This window comes from Schistocerca piceifrons, chromosome X (genome assembly GCF_021461385.2).
Source record: "Schistocerca piceifrons isolate TAMUIC-IGC-003096 chromosome X, iqSchPice1.1, whole genome shotgun sequence".
Lineage (NCBI taxonomy): Eukaryota > Metazoa > Arthropoda > Insecta > Orthoptera > Acrididae > Schistocerca > Schistocerca piceifrons.
This window is the reverse complement of record NC_060149.1, coordinates 602620350-602628732: the sequence shown is the minus strand read 5'-3', so window position 1 is coordinate 602628732 and position 8383 is coordinate 602620350. Positions and strand designations below refer to the sequence as shown.

At 38.9% G+C, this 8383-nt stretch overlaps 1 non-coding gene across 1 annotated transcript; it reads right to left on the bottom strand.

Moving 5' to 3' along the window:
• Positions 1–4041: 4041 nt before the first annotated feature.
• On the bottom strand, positions 4042–4148 carry LOC124723901. Its single transcript, XR_007006563.1, has one exon. It is a non-coding gene; the product is annotated as a U6 spliceosomal RNA (small nuclear RNA).
• Between the last annotated feature and the right edge of the window lie 4235 nt (positions 4149–8383).

Here is an 8383-nt window from a genome sequence, read left to right as displayed (position 1 = left end):
AGGTCTTATTGGAACGCCTCCTTTGGGAAGCTTATGTAACCCATATAATGTGGGTGCTATTATATTCATATTTGTGAGACATTCAGAATAACTAACAGTAAATATAGATTTGCATATTTAATAAGATCCTGCACTTACATAGCGAAATTAAGTGTGGGATCGTTAGTTAACTCAGCGAGCACTACAGGGTTGACGAATGTAAACACTTTTTCAGAATATTCCGACTTATTAAGTACCGCTGAACTGTTTCTCTTGTCATCCTTGGTGGCAGTCACATCTTTTTCTTTAATGTGGACAGTATTCTTGGCTCCTTACAACTAGCGTTGAACATAGGGGTATTTACAGTTCATGCGTTACCAGATGTTTCGTAGACACATCCCCTGACAAAAAATATTCGACACCCATATTTCTGTACGTCTAGCTGTGTTTCGGAAATATTTGATTTCGGAGCATATTTAATTCTCTTATTTAAAATTTGGAATTCTTCAGAAGACAAATTAGATTGATAAGTTAATGACATGTTCTGAAAATTGTTTACGCTTAGTGGTTGTTGGGGCTCGTTTCAGTTGAGAAAACTGTTCGATTGTAGCTTTCTGGTGGAGGTACATCAGGTTTATAATGGCAAGCAACTTTTCTCGGACTGCTTTATTGAACACGACGAATTCAAAAGTGTGTAGAATGACGTAATTCCGATGTGAACAACTTCCATATGTAAATACACAATATGACGCACCACATCCCATATTTTCATTTTTTCATTTACCCACGTCCTCTTTGCAGCACGGGTAGCTTTCTGGGCTGTCTGTGCAGTACTTCTTTACTTCAGCGTCGCGCATTTCGGTGTTTCGGTTAGTTTTAAGCACTCGCGAGGGAACCAGATATGTTGTGTTGCCTTGGACTTCTGTTTCAATAAACTGTTGTGTATGACGGGTAATTGAGCTACGGTAGCACATTTGATAACATTTATGGAATATTCCGTCGGTTTTTGGAGAAAAATGGACATATTAATACCTCGAATACGCGCTATTAATGTTCCACAATAATACTTCCGCAACAATGTTTATTTAATACTTCGTTATGAACCGGCTTTCGGCTTAGGTTATAGTTCTGCTCTAGATGGGAACATACTCAGCAAAAAGAAGAGATAGGGAATAACCGCTCCTTCATCCATCTCAGATAGCACAAAACCACTCTGATAACAAATGGAGGCACATGCTATGTGTGGATAGGACTTCACAGCGAACTAAAATCCAGGAACTATACTCCAGGTTTTTACACTAACAATACTGTTGCCCACTTTCTGTTCAACAGTAAAGATAAGTTTCCAACTTTAGAACAGACTGAAATTTATAGAATTTCCTACGATTTGTGTGGTAAATTAAACGTAGATTCTTCAGGTCTGGGTATAACTACTACACTGACTGAGCCTGAAAGGAGTTGGGGACTGGAGAAGAAAGATTCCACCTTTGCTGAATATGCTTTGAATGAAGGTCATTCATATCATGTGAAATGTGATGTTCTCCATAAAGGAACTAAAGGCAGAAAACTAATATTTGCTTGAAATTCTGGACATACATAAACACCAATCAAAGAATCCTCACTTGATCCTTAATGACCTAACACAATTACACTACTCACCATTATTAAAGCAGCACCAGCCAGTTATAATTTCTCTCACCATTAGATAATAAGCTTGTTATAGCTATCTCACATCTATATTCCATAGATTTCTTTCTCCTCACTCTGTTTTCAGTACTTGCGTCACATTCACTAGTCTGTCCATGTGACATAGTACATTGTTCAACATTTTTGGCTTATACATTCACGTAGTTTTATATTTGAATATAGTGTAATATAAGATTTATTTATTCAGAGTCTCTTAAGGTTCTTAAGGTATTACGTTATGCTTGTATCTTCAATCGATACAGTCATAAAATGTCACATACTTTTGTACATCAGTCTTTGTACTGCTACGAATTCTCGCCGAAACTGTGTGTTTAGTACTGAGTTATCTGATCATGGCCTAAGAAGCCGAAAGCTGGTTCATAACGAAGTATTAAATAAAAATTATTGTGGAACATCAATAAAGTGTATTTAAGGTATTAATTTGCCCAGGTTTTAAGAACCGACGGAATATCTCATAAATATTAAAATAATACTGTTTCTGACGGCGTAAAATTACTTAACTCCTGACTGCAACGTAACTTCCCAAATTCCGCATACTGAGCAGGTGATTTATTGAAAACATTCGTCTTCGAATACAAGAAAATCAAGGAACTGACAAAACAATTGTAACACGATCGACAATTTTCAGGGAAGAATAATGGATTCAAGCAGGACATTCGCTGAATAAACCCCAGAAATCTCAATTTTATGTTGCAGTGGTTGGTTGTCCGAACTAAAATAAAAAACCACATTTTCTTATCTAGAATCTAACAGCGCGATGACGTCGGTACAGTACTGTTATGAAATGGTAAACAACCACCTAACGAATCTGCGCTGCACAATATGCTCACAAATCTCTTGTTGTCTTGATGTACGTGAAGATGAGGGTCAGCACGAGATCTCCACCACCCTGGAATCTGTGGCAATCAAAAGCTGCTACCTGTTCAGAATAGTATTCCGAGCATAGATGGCTGGAAATGGAATGATTGCATCCTTCTTATCGTCCATAGTAAGGCAATACCTGAACCCGGCGTGCAAGTACAACACTTTATAACCAGTGGTGCAGCAGCAGTGATGTAAAGCAGACAGAGAAGCAAGGCATCCGATATTACTCCAGGGAGGCAGAACCACCGCGGGAGTTTCAAGTTAATGATCATGTCATCAGCAGTTTGTACGGCAAGAGATATAGATGCATTTATCTCTCTGTAACATATTTCTTGTACCATGATACCCATACAGTCTGTGGTTTTCTCGCCAAGAATGAAGGTGGGGCTGCTTTAGATAAGGGACCTATTTTTTAAATATTTATCCATTTTTCCCATATTCTGTATATAAATTAGCGGGCAGAGAAACAAGGCACCTGATATCAGTACTAGATACTTTGCAGTTCGTAAGGCTCGAGAGATAGGTGCAGATATCTATAGGTAACATATGTTAGTACAACACTGCCCATATAGTCCTTTCTCGATGAGTATGGAGGTAGGAGCGCTCTGACACTTCCATCGCCGACGCCAGAGGCGTTGACAGCACCTGAGAACTGGATGAGAGAGTACAATTTGCTATCACTGTATTAAAGCAGGTTCCATTTATTATATTCGAGCATCCAATCCGGTAATGTTCCTCCTACACTAGAATGCTATGACTCCGTCAGTTCTCCTAGCATTCCGGCAGTAGCCCCTCCTTTAATTGTCTACTGGCGCACAGGTAGACAACTAACCATATTTTATCTGCATACAAGCTACTCTCACTCCTACAGAAGTGCTATATTAAAACACGGCAGTACGGTCTATCCATTGCAGTTTCATACTCTGTCACACGAATAGCGAAATTTCCATTTAAATTATCCCGTTGCAAACTTATTAGATGCAATTTTTTTGCAGAATATGGTATGACACCATTAATTTATACGCAGAGCATATATTGTACCTCACGAAACTGCACCATAACTCTAGATTAATGGAATCAACCTGCGTCAGTCGTTCCACGAAGTTTTTACTAGGTGGAGCCTAATGTTCGCTTGGAGGTGTCATCTCACATGTACGACTACAACTAGGGTTATAGTATATGATAGGACAGAGTTGATTGTTTATCGTCGGTGACCTCTAGTTGTAGAGAAAAAGATATATAATATAATTATGTCAAATCACAAGCCCAGGAACGGGCAACGTTATTCAAAAATGGTTCAAATGGCTCTGAGCACTATGGGACTTAGCACTTGAGGTCATCAGTCCCCTAGAACTTAGAACTACTTAAAACTAACTAACCTAAGGACATCACACACATCCATACCCGAGGCAGGATTCGAACCTGCGACCGTTGTGGTATCGCGGTTCCAGGCTGAAGCGCGTAGAACCGCTCGACCACACCGGCCGGCTTAAAAATGTGGTACGCTTCACGATTTTGCGTGTCATCCTTGCGCAGGGCCCATGCTAATCTTCTCTGTATCGTTCCAATTTTAGTATATGTACCGCCGAAGCGAGTACCGACGTCATTAGTAACCACCTTCTAGATTCCGCAAAGTGACCAGACACGTGACTGAACACTGCATTACTTGGCGGAGACCATGACAAAATGGATCGTGTGTTTGATCCCTCTGCAAGTGTGTTCGAGTATATACACGATAAGTTGTATCTCTCTTTCCAACTACCCTGTTATGGAACATAATTATGCCACTTCGGCAATCATTGGTAATACCTCCCAGAAACTGCTGCTATTACATTACTTCGTCCTTGTTTTCCGCGTATTACGACGTCGATATCATAGTCTCCGTTAACTGGTACAGTCGTACTGTCACAGTGCAGTGTTGAAGTACCATACCTCGTAATGTTTAGAGCCATTACGTTTGAGCTTTGCTTGTTGGTGGTCCGAACATGAACGATGTGGCTGAATGGGTGATATTACGAGTATATTTGATCTAAGCCAGCGTCATGGGTTGGTGGCCGTTCTAACCTCATTTCTGGCTGTGAGCCACTAATTTTAAAAAAAAAAAAAAAAAAAAAAAAAAAAAAAAAAAAAACCTGCTTCCACGTCTACGTGGAACAGCATCAATTTACTACGTGTCGTGGCTTTTGTTAAATATTTATAGCAGTGGGGGTTGGTCATACAATGCCTTCTGTGCATATTACGATGGCTCTTTATGTGTGCAAAGCGTACGAAATCGAATTTTCATAGGGAATTTGTTTATATTATGATAAACATATATAGATCCTGGAAATGCAACTGTACAGACTGAATACACAAATTTCGTATTTATGTACGTGATATCGCTATTTCCGCGCTGCTGATGCGTGTTTTAGAATATTGTGAGCAATAATATTGAACAAATAGAGTCTACAAAGCTTTTAGGGAGCCTTCTGGCTGCAAACAGTTGTCATTTACAGGGATTTTAGTCGGTTTGTGTCATCTCTAATATTATGAATAATTGGCAACTAATTGCTTCGTTTATATTGTTTCTAGTGAATAACACGATGCATTATCTTTGTCTTTCCTAAAATAGGGCTTGAAAACTTTTTTAAATTCGGAAATACATACTTTGATTGTGTGTGATGATTAGGGCTAATTATTTACATTCAGTCTGACTGTTTGTTTCTTCAGCTAAGATTTATTTTTCTGTTGTTATAAGACTGGTCAACGTAGTTTCACGGCATCAGATTTTTAGGCCTAACTTCTGAAATTTCAACTATTACTAGGCATTGGAATCTACCATTGGGGTACATACTCTATAGTTTTGGGTCCTAATTGGGCAAATATGTGCATATGTTGAAATTAACTTATACTTTCTTTTACATTGCAGATCTTTTTGGAAATATTGTGACATCAGTTAGCGTTTTTCGTGTATGAACCACAACCAGTAATGTAAACATTGCACTGTCTTGCACTGCCGATATATGATGCAGTCATTTTAGAATTTCGCAACAGCTTGGCTATGGACAATAATCAGTTCACGACTCAATTGTGCTTTTTACTGTAGAGCCATCTGTTACCAACAGGAAGGACTGTTTACTCATGTGAAGCCATTAACCTAACCACGACTTTAACGGTGGGGCCTTCAGTCTGGTATAGTACGGAGATTGAACTAAGGTCGTTCATTTTCCTAGTGCAACCATCAGCTAATGACAGGAGGAACTGGGATGTTAAACTGGATTAGATACTATTTCCCGTTTACTGGGTTTTAGGGATAGCATTAAAGTAAAAACTCATGTTCAACAAATAAAAATTTCTAATTTGTTATTTATACTTTATATGAAAATGTTAGATTTAAATTATTTATAGAGAAATATCAGTTTTTCAGTGCATTCATCTGCTGGTGACAAGAGGAATTAGGCTGTGAAAGTGGAGTTGTTTTATTCACGTTTTCAGAAATTGTGGGACAGCATTTAAGGTAAAAAACTTATTTTCAACAAATAAGAATTCCTATTTCATTATTTACATTTTCTATGAAATCCTGTTTTTTTAAATTATATGTAGAGAAATATGCCATCTACTCGTTCCACTATCCCATGGCGAATGATATATAGCTTCAAGTCAGAGTTACCAATGTGAGTACTAGCAAGCCAGTCCTTAAACACATTTCTGGAAGTCAGTAATGCAAATATAGCTGCAAAGCTGAGGGATGATGTGTGAAGCACAAGGTACGAGGCACGAGAGGCGAGGTGCATTTGAGCATGGAAGTGTGGGAGCGTAGGAGCACGGGAGTCTGGGAATGTGAGTGTGTGGGTGCGTGGGTGTGTGGGCCACAGAGCAGGGCAACTTTCATGCAAAATTTGAATAAGTGCAGGCAGGTGGCAAGGCCCTTCCCTCCCCTCCCCTCCCCTCCCCCCCCCCCCCCACTTCACCCCTTTCCTCCTCGGCCCTCCTTGATCTTGACCTTGACCATAGCCTGGCCATATTGCAGGATGTCATGATTCCGGGGTTAGGAATCGTACGGAGGCGTATAGAGAGTCGTTTTTCCCTCGCTCTATTTTGAAATGGAACAGTATAAGAAATGAGTAATAGTGGTACACGATGTCCTCCTCTACGCACCGTATGGTGGGTTCCAGATTATGTATGCGTAAGTAGACGTAGTTGCAAAGGTAGTATTCCGTGACATTCTAACGGTACAGTATCCGTTGGCTAAGATGAATGCCGACATGATTCGGCAGATCACCAATCAGTAACATCATACTGATTCTCTTTGTCTTCTTTCTTCGATTTCTGTCATCTGTGGACCACGTGAAGTAACTTGCTCACGATGTAATCTTCTTTTCTGATTCGAGTTTTTCTTCTTCTTTCACTGTGATCATTTCTTTTAACATCTGTCCATACTTCGATGCGCTACCTAATCTCTTCCAGTAAACACCCTAAAATCCTAATTTAGTTTCGGAATTTGGTCTGTGTAGATCTCCTGCTTTCGTAAATTTGATTTCTGCTAAGTAATTTTCCATTTGTCTGATCCGACTGATTTGCGTTTTGGAATTTCTATCGAAATGGTCAATTACTTTTTGTCAGTTTTCCGGGTTCACTCGAACCTAATGGCCATAAAACTAAATTTTTATTTTCCTGAGATCATCAGATAATTTTTCAGTTTGGGTGTACATTTCTTCATTACTTCTTCTCATCCACGCCCTCCCAGCTTTCTTTGGGCCTAGTATTTTCCATAACAGCTTCGTTCTATTGTATCTTGTGCTAAGGAAAATAGGAACATTTTTAATGTCCGTTATGAATTCCGTGTTCTAGAAAACATCAGCAATCCCGGGCTTTCGCCGTCTCATTCAACATGTTGATGCTTCAGCTGCTGTATCGATATTTTCGGAAAACCATCTGTAAAAGGTAGTTGAGTACGTAATTCGAGTATATTTATCCCAATCCGATTTCTTGGATTACTTTTTCTTGAAGTCTAAGGTAACCTTCCATCTTTAACTTTTCCAAAACGCAGCTGTGAAGTAATGGGGAGGGAGCACTACCTTGCCTTAAGCCAGTTGTTATTTCAAATGGTGCCAGAATTTTACCATGGAATATTATTTAGGACTTTTTTCTGTCAATGTTTCCTTAAGCCCTTCCAAAACCTTTTTGTTAGTGTATTCAAGAATGATTCTGTGTCCACGCAGTCGTAGGTTTAGTCGAAGTCCACCAAGATTGCTAAAAGATTTTTGATTATTAGACAAGAGTCGGTTTCCAGTTGATCATTCGTTCTATACTGGACTGGTCCTTTCTAAATCTCCCTCGATACTTAGCGACCTGATTGTCATTTCCTTTCCAATAGCTTTGAAGGGTCTTCGATAGGATTTTACAGAGAATTATACCTAGAGAAATATGCACCTAGGAACAAACGATATTTTTTTTATCGGTGTTCAGTGTAGAGATTGATTTTAGGATTGTATGAAAGAAATCACACTAGCGACCAATATGTTCAGTTTGCACCATTTCCTTTAGTTTTTGTTGTTCGTAGACATGAGGTTGTGTTTTGCGCCTTCTGAACATTATGGTGCTGTATAATATATTTTAGCTATTTGCAGCATATTGTTATTCCTTAGGTATTAAATTTTACGCCAAGTACAGCCCTCTATGTTTTTTTTTCAAACTATTGATATAACTTAATTTCCGTTAGTTTCCAATAGCTTAAAATTCAAAATGTATTGTACTTGTAGCTAACAGATTTTTGATAATACTTCCCCGTAATTTGATCTAACTTACTGATTACTGGTGTGTAGTGGAGTAATATGTAAGAGATAGACTACTA